The sequence below is a fragment of the Lissotriton vulgaris genome, unplaced genomic scaffold, assembly GCF_964263255.1.
Source record: "Lissotriton vulgaris unplaced genomic scaffold, aLisVul1.2 SCAFFOLD_2132, whole genome shotgun sequence".
Classification (NCBI taxonomy): domain Eukaryota; kingdom Metazoa; phylum Chordata; class Amphibia; order Caudata; family Salamandridae; genus Lissotriton; species Lissotriton vulgaris.
The window spans coordinates 382068-390486 of NW_028246831.1; the positions used below are offsets into that span (position 1 = coordinate 382068).

The following is an 8419-nucleotide window of genomic DNA, read 5'->3' on the forward strand; positions in this document are numbered from 1 at the left end:
AAGGAAGTGAAAAAAGCACCATGACTGAGGCCACCCTTGCCCCATAAAAAAGAGGCACACTTCAGAACGTCTCTCACAAAAGATTAGCAAAAGAGGTCTTCCAAGAACAGGAAAACCACTGCACATTTGAATATTTTTTCCACTCACAAAGCAATAGCAATGGCCTCTGTACACTGTGCCTCTAGAGAATGTTCCAAGTCTGTATTAGACTTGTTTCCCTCGTGCCCACACAGACAAGCATTGAAAGCAGCTTTTTCATGGCGGTCTTACTTCTAGCAACGTTACCTCCTCTGGCACTAATAGAGTTCTTTGTATCCAGATCTGCAGACATGTATATGCATCTCAACCATACTCTTTCACTCCTGATATGTAAAATCACAAATGAAAATGAGACCCATATAGATGCGTATACCAGAGTTGCCACACTTTCTTACCCCATTACTACAATTTTTATGAAACCATGTAGACAACACTCTAGGTAGCCATCTCATTACCCTAAGTGACAATAAGTATGCTTACAGAGCCTATGTGAACCTATATGTCATTGCATAATAAGTATGCTACAGAGCCTATATGACATTGAATAATAAGTATGCTACAGAGCCTATATGACATTGAATAATAAGTATGCTTCAGAGCCTATATGACATTGAATAATAAGTATGCTACAGAGTCTATATGTCATTGCATAATGAGTATGCTACAGAGCCTATATGACATTGAATAATAAGTATGCTACAGAGCCTATATTGCATTGCTTAATAAGTATGTTACAGAGCCTATATGACATTGAATAATAGGTATGCTACAGAGCCTATTTGTCACTGCATAATAAGTATGCTACAGAGCCTATATGACATTGAATAATAAGTATGCAACGGAGTCTATATAACATTGCATATTAAGTATGCTACAGAGCATATATGACATTGAATAATAAGTATGCAACGGAGTCTATATAACATTGCATATTAAGTATGCTACAGAGCATATATGACATTGAATAATAAGTATGCAACGGAGTCTATATAACATTGCATATTAAGTATGCTACAGAGCCTATATGACATTGAATAATAAGTATGCAACGGAGTCTATATAACATTGCATATTAAGTATGCTACAGAGCATATATGACATTGAATAATAAGTATGCAACAGAGTCTATATAACATTGCATATTAAGTATGCTACAGAGCCTATGTGACATTGAATAATAAGTATGCTACAGAGCCTATATGACATTGAATAATAAGTATGCTACAGAGCCTATATGACATTGCATAATAAGTATGTTACAGAGCCTATATGACATTGAATAATAAGTATGCTACAGAGCCTATATGACATTGAATAATAAGTATGCTACAGAGCCTATATGAAGAGTATTCTCAATTATAGCAATGACACTGTACATACCCACATTTCTGACGGTTTCATAAAAAGGGCCAGTTTGGCATCTAGAAGTAAGCAGTTTGACCTCCTTGGCCTTACACATTCAAAAGAAACTACTCATCAGTGGAGCTGATCTTAAGGTTAAACTTTCTTGCAAAAATGATGGCTTTTGCCTCTTCGCAGGAGATGCTGAACAATATAACTGTTTATACTTTTGCACAGTATATTCATAAAGCAAGTGAAAGTGTGAGTAAGCGTCATGCTAACACTCACTTAAGCTTTGCAACTATCAAATGTTGATCACAGTATTAAGAGATTGACTTTGAAGATATTCAGTACACCTGCAGGGTCACGTTTGACCTAGCAACAAAATTAGTTTTTTGGGCAACTTCCAAAGCTCATCATTAAAGTCCTTGTTGACAAAACTGCCTTTGGTGGAATTAGCACCTCGTGTCTATTAAATTTTTAAAAACTATGACATCACTTACGCATCACTGGTCCACATTGGGGCTTTCATTCCTACAAAGTCCTAGCTTTGAAGATGACAATTGTTCCAGGAATGTCTTAGTCTGGTTTCAACCACTGGAAAATATTCACTAGACTCTGGCATTTTTATAGGCAGAGCGGGAAATAAGGCTGGATACAACTTGTTAGCTGCTGACCTGACTACTGATATGGAAGATAGCGGTCATTATAAAATGGAAACCTAAAACCAAAATACATTTTAAACAACTGCTTGCTGAGTTTATTTAGAGTTTTTATCTTTTTACACACTCCCTACAAATATTTGATTTGAAAGGCCTCTTAATTTTTAAGATAGACCCCCACAATATGGGAGAAAGTCATTATTGACCCCCACTATAAGGAAGGATGTAATTGGGCTGCTTTTTTCCCTCGGGGAAGCCAGCTTGGCCAACGGGTCCTGAGGCTCGCGGTATGGCCTCCAACATTCAAGGCACCCACCTATTTAAAAAGGAGGCTACAGGGGATGGAGTCCCCAGAGCAAAAAGAGACTTGGGGATAGCACTGCATAAAGCCCACCCCTAAAATAAAATAAAGTCCTGACGGAGGGTTCCCTAGTGCCTAATGAGGCTTGGGAAGGGTGCCACATTGGCACTTCCCTTTAAATTACATAAGGCCCTGTGGGATGGGGTTTACCGTGCCCAATGAGGCTGAGATTGGTTGGACTGTGGGCCTCCTTTACTTTAAAAAAGGCCTGGGGATGGAGTTCCCAGGACCTAATGAAGCTTGAGGAAGGTGCCACATGGCTTCTTGTCTCTTTAAAATACATAATGCACTGTGGGATTAAGCCCTCAGGGACTAAGGATGCTCATGGAGGGGTGGCACATGAGTTCCCTCTGATATTTTATTGGTTTGGCCCTGGGAAAAGGGGTCCTCTTAAGGCTCAGGGATGGGGACCACATGACACTCCTCCCATTTAAAAAAATATATATATTTGGCATCAGTTATAGGGTTCTCTGTCCTAATAAGGATTTGGGAGGGAGGCTGTATGCGCTCCTCCCACTACATTTTGGCCCAGGGGAATGGGGTCCACAGGGCCTACTGATGCTTGTGATAGGGGCCATGTGGCATCTCTCCCATTTCTTATTGTATTTGGCCCCTAGAGGTTGTGGTTCTCAAGACCTATTATGGCTTTGTGGAGGCATGTCCCTGTTTATTTGTATTTTGCGGGTGGGGTCCATGGGGCCAATTAAGGGTCAAGGAGGGGATCCTCCCCTTAATATATGTGTTTTGGCTACGGAGAATGGGGGCCCCAGGGCCTGAAGGCCAACCCTACACTGAATACTGTAAAGGCTGTTTTTAGTGTGGGGTTGACAGCCTGCTGGGGGGTTGGCCACAGGACTTGATGGAAGCCAAGACCTGTGACCAACTCCGTTGCACAGGGCCTAAACATGTGCACAGGGTGATGTTGGATGCCTGCAGGGAGTTGGAAGTAGGGTCTGACTGTAACACAGGCCCTGTGACAATTTCAATGACTAGACCCGACTCTGAAACCACCTCCTACTCCAGCAATGCCAGACAGCCCACCATCTCCTCCTGGACCCCAGTCACCACAGAAGACACCACTTCAACCATGAAAGGCATCCACTCAGGAACACTCATGGATCCCTGCCCCCGCACATCTTTTACAGAGTCACCACTGCCCTCTCTTCGGAACTACAACACACCATCAATGGCACCTTTGATAACGGCATGTTCCCAGATGACTTGCAATGCACAGAAGACAGACCCCTGCTCAAGAAGCCCTCAGCAGATTCCACAGACCTGAAGAACTACTGACGTATCTCTCTCCTCCCTTTCGCGGCCAAAGTAACCAAAAAGACCGTCAACGCCCAACTAGCAACTTTCATAGAAGAAAACGCCATCCTTGACCCCTCCCAATCTGGATTCTGCAGAAACCACAACACCGAGACCACTCTACTCACCGCCACAGACAACATCCGCACCCTCCTTGACCAAGGACACACCATGGGCCTGATCCTACAGATCCTACAGAAATCAACTCAGAGTACCACAAGTATCATCGCTCAGCCCCACGCTCTTCAACATCCACCTGGCCCCCCTCGCCACCATCGTCAGAAAGCACAGACTCAGCATAGTATCCTACGACGATGACACCCAGTTAATCTTCTCCCTCACCAAGGACCCCATCACCACCAGACTCAACTTTCAGGAAGGAATGAAGGACATTGCATCCTGGATGAGCAGCATCTGCCTGTAGCTCAACTCAGAGAACAGTGTAATAAGAAAATCCCAAGGGGTACGTTTATATAAAATAGATATCATCCACTCAATTTTGAGACCTATAGGCTACACAACAATCACTCTCTCTCTACATGCTGCAGTAGCTTGTGCCATATATAACTGAAGGACCACTACATCAGATTGGGTTTACACGTAGTTTATTAATTACAAGTTACTTAAAATCACATGTTAAAAAAGCTGAAACTCAGCTGCAGTTAATGAAAATTTAAAACCAAAATCAAAACATAACTATTACAGTCACAGGTTATTAAAGGAAACATTGAAATTCTAGAGAGTTATACAAACAGACCAACTCAATTAGTCTTGATAGACTATACATCCATTATCCAAAAATGTTACAATCATTGCTCGATAACATCAACATCTCCTGTTATTTAAACAATGGAGAATAAATGGATTATGTATTTTATGTGGGCGTTTCGATGGTTTCCAAAGGTTATTCCATCTTTATCAAGACCGATTAATCACTCTCTTTATTTTATTGTATAGTTGTTTCAACAGTTCACCTATAAAAACATAAATTCTGTTAAAAAACTAGAAGCTTACAGCAAAAATAAACATAATTGAAGTGGTCAGCACAATAGCAAGAACAGAGACATGAGCATGCCATTTCTTCCATTCCAGTTTGTGTCTATATTACTACCTCTATTCGCATTTAAATATCTCTCTAGATATGCAACCCAGTTATTTATTAGACTGTTATTAAAGAGGCACAACATGATAATAACAGGTTTCCTTGTATAATATGGCCCAATCTAACAGTTTGCTATATACATATAGTCTCAGTTTCTTACCTTCCAGACAACTTTTACTTCTACTCAGTACATATCTCACATACATACCCATTCCAACTATACAAAAGGACTCAAATCGTCCACTCTACTTTAATATTTGTCTTATCTACCTCACCTTTTTATTTAGAGGTTGGATGCCTAATATAAACAGGGTTCTTGTGGACCAACTTAGTTTGGACCATGAGTTTGTACAGGAGCTCTTGTTTCCACCTGGTCGGAAGCAGGCTAAAGATATAATATGAAAGAATAATTAGATAATTTCTTATACCCCCAGAAAATTATTGCCCAGGACAAATGAACCCGTATAGTGTCTGACCTTAAAGATTATTATTTGGCTCAATCCACTATTTTGGAGTTTTGTTGTCAATAAGTTCTCTCCTGCAACAATATTGAATAAGGATACATAGTATCACTAATTTAGCTTTAGTGTATTTATCTCTGTACTTTTGCAATGCTTCTCAAATATTTACCTTTAGTACAGAGGACGGTATAATCGCTTCTACAGGGAGAAGTAGTCTTGTTCACCCCCCCTATGTTGGTATAAAATTAGATTGTTCGGCCCATTTACTGATTTGTACTCGGTCCAATGCCTGTTAAGAATAAAATTAAATTAAAACACTCTAAGACTTCAATTTTACCAAATAAAAACGTGTTCGTGAGCTCAATAGATAACATATATCTCTGGTAGCTCTCGGGGGATTGGGTGACAAGTATGCGGGTCTTATTATGGTATGCACCCTTATGGATGTAAATATCCCTCTATTTACACCTCCCCACATATATTCCTCGTAACGGATGTTTCTGCAGAGGCACGTTTATTATCATAGAAGTGCCTCGAGATCTAATTGGTATGTCGGGGTATTATTCACCTTTGGTTAAAAATCCCAGGGCAGGAAATCATTAACCTACCCACGCTCCCATTTAAAACGATGCCGGGATCAAGATAGCACAAACCTCCCAATGTATCAGCGTGGCCCCCCTTGTCCGAAAAGAGCGCCGTCTGTCCACTCGGGTCCTGTGTGATAAAAGACCCTTCTCTTGCCAGTCGGCTTTTTATATACCGAAAACTTACACACTTGAAGCTATTCACTGTCAATAACGCGCAACCCACCCACTGGACGTGAATGTCATGGGAGCGCTTCCAGGGCATTCATTTTTTTTCATTTTTTTCAACGCTAACCTGTGTCCCGGTTTGTTGATACATACCGCACTGTAATTTAGGCGCCATCTTTAAATGGACTTAGGTCTAATAATGCTATAATCGAATTCAATATAAGTGTATAACTGGTTTACATGTCTAGTGTTTATCCCTCGAATTTGACAGAGGCATGTTGGATTATACTACACATTTTCTACCTTCTCTAACAGATATTTATCAATGGGGTTCTTTTTATTTACAGTGCAGTTATGAGTTCTAGGCACGTTAAGACCTAATTTAATATTCTTTTCGGTGTTCAAAATACAGATGACTTCTATATGGCCCTGCCTTGTCCAAAGGGTGGAAGGGTTTTTTTCCCCTTTTTTTAATTAAGAACTTCACTAAGCCCCGATTTGTTCATACATAGGACTCAAAGGTTTAGACGACATCTTGGATTGGGGCATTGCGTTTTAATATTTTCCTCTGTTGCAATTTTCTCTGGTAATTGTTATATTGTGGAATCTTAGTATCTTAAATCGGTTTTGTAGACATGTCCCCCTATCCTAATATACTCGAGATGTATTTTGTGTTCCACTGCATAAACAGTATTGTCATATATATCAATCCATGCCCAGAAGTCCAATATTAAAGGGTAGTGATATTATGCCTTAGGGTTTTTTTTAGTATGTAATGACAAAACGACCCCTGGTAGTCAACAAATATATACGACCTGGCATTATCTAATTCTATTATATCTTAAAGGTCTAGAAAACTAACAGAATGGAGGGGCGATCCCACTGGGAAGGTACTGGTATTAGACAATAAACGGCATCCAATCCTCCCTACTGTTAAGCCCCTTATTGATAGTATCTAGTGTTCATATGTACCACTGCTCTCTCATTTTTCTTTTCTTTTCTATATTGCCCCCTCTTCTGCTGATCTTAATTTTTTCCAAAATAAACCATTTAAAATCATCGCATTTGTGGTTTTTGGAAATAAAATGCCCTGTTAGAGGTGCATTTTCTTTTTTGATGCGAATTGCAGATTTGTGTTCTGTTAATCTAAGACGTAGTTCCCGTCCAGTTTCACCCACGTAGCCTAGGCCACATGGGCAGACCAGGAGGTAGACCACGTTCTTGGTCCTGCAATTTGTCAAATCTTTCGCGCTATAGGTTTTCTCATTATATTCAATAGATTTATTCACTATACTTTGTTCACAAATGGAACAATTGCCACATTTGTTGTTTCCTATGGTTCATGTATGCATGATCGTACTTTGGTAACTTTCATTTTGATCATAATATGTATGGACTAATGAGTTTCTAAGGTGGTATTACGCCTAAACATGAAAAGAGGTTTTTCAATGGGATTATCTCTGTCGTCGTTAATAATCTTCCAGTTCCTGTTGATAATGTTTTTTATTTGATTGCTAACATTAGAGTATTTACTTACAAAGACTATTTGGTTTTGAATCACTTTGTCTTTTTTAGTCTTGTTCATATCCAAACATTGCTTCCCTGTTATAAAATCTTGCTCTTTTACATGCATGTCTAATCAATTTCTTGGGGTATCCTCGATCAGTTATTTTCTTCTTGAACTTTTCCGAAAGGGTATAAAAATCCTCAAGTGAGGTGCAATTTCTCCGAAGTCGTAGAAATTCCCCAAACAGGATATTGTCCTTCTGCGACTTCGGATGATGACTCTGATAATGAAGAAGAGTATTCTTGTCTGTTGGCTTGCTATATATTTCAACTGCTAAAATGTTGTCTACGTTCTTAATATAAATATCCAAAAAATTAACATGGGTGTTGCTCCAGTTGGACGTAAAATTTAAATTAGGGTCACCCAAGTTTAGCCAAGCAATGAACTCTTCCAACTGGTCACTGGCACCGTTCCTGATGAAAATGATATCGTCAATGAACCGGTGCCAGTGACTGATGTTCTCAAACAAGGGGGCTAGCTCATGAAATATGTGAACCTGTTCGAAATTGCTCACATATAAGCAGGCTAGACTTGGGGCGCAGGTTACGCCCATACTGGTCCCCTTCACTTTATGGTAGAGATCTTTTTTATATAGGAAGAAATTATTTTTCAATACTAGGCTCACACAATTCATAATAAATCCAAGATTAGCTCTTCCCAAATCTTCCACCTGGAGCATAGATCCTACCGCTCTAATTGTGTCATCTTGGGGGATATTTGTATAAAGAGCTTCAATGTCAAGGGTGACCAGAAGCTGGGTCACCCCATTGAAGCTCATCCCTTCAAATGTATAAATGGCGTGAGCAGAGTCTCTCAGGTAGAA

The 8419-nt window shown here is 39.9% G+C and overlaps 1 long non-coding RNA gene across 1 annotated transcript; it reads right to left on the reverse strand.

Annotated features, from left to right (window-relative positions):
• Window positions 1-5114: 5114 nt before the first annotated feature.
• On the reverse strand, window positions 5115-5979 carry LOC147665735 (uncharacterized). Its single transcript, XR_015304984.1, has 3 exons — window positions 5931-5979; window positions 5447-5566; window positions 5115-5201 (listed from the first exon to the last, which is right to left on the reverse strand). It is a non-coding gene; the product is annotated as an uncharacterized LOC147665735 (long non-coding RNA).
• Window positions 5980-8419: the final 2440 nt, after the last annotated feature.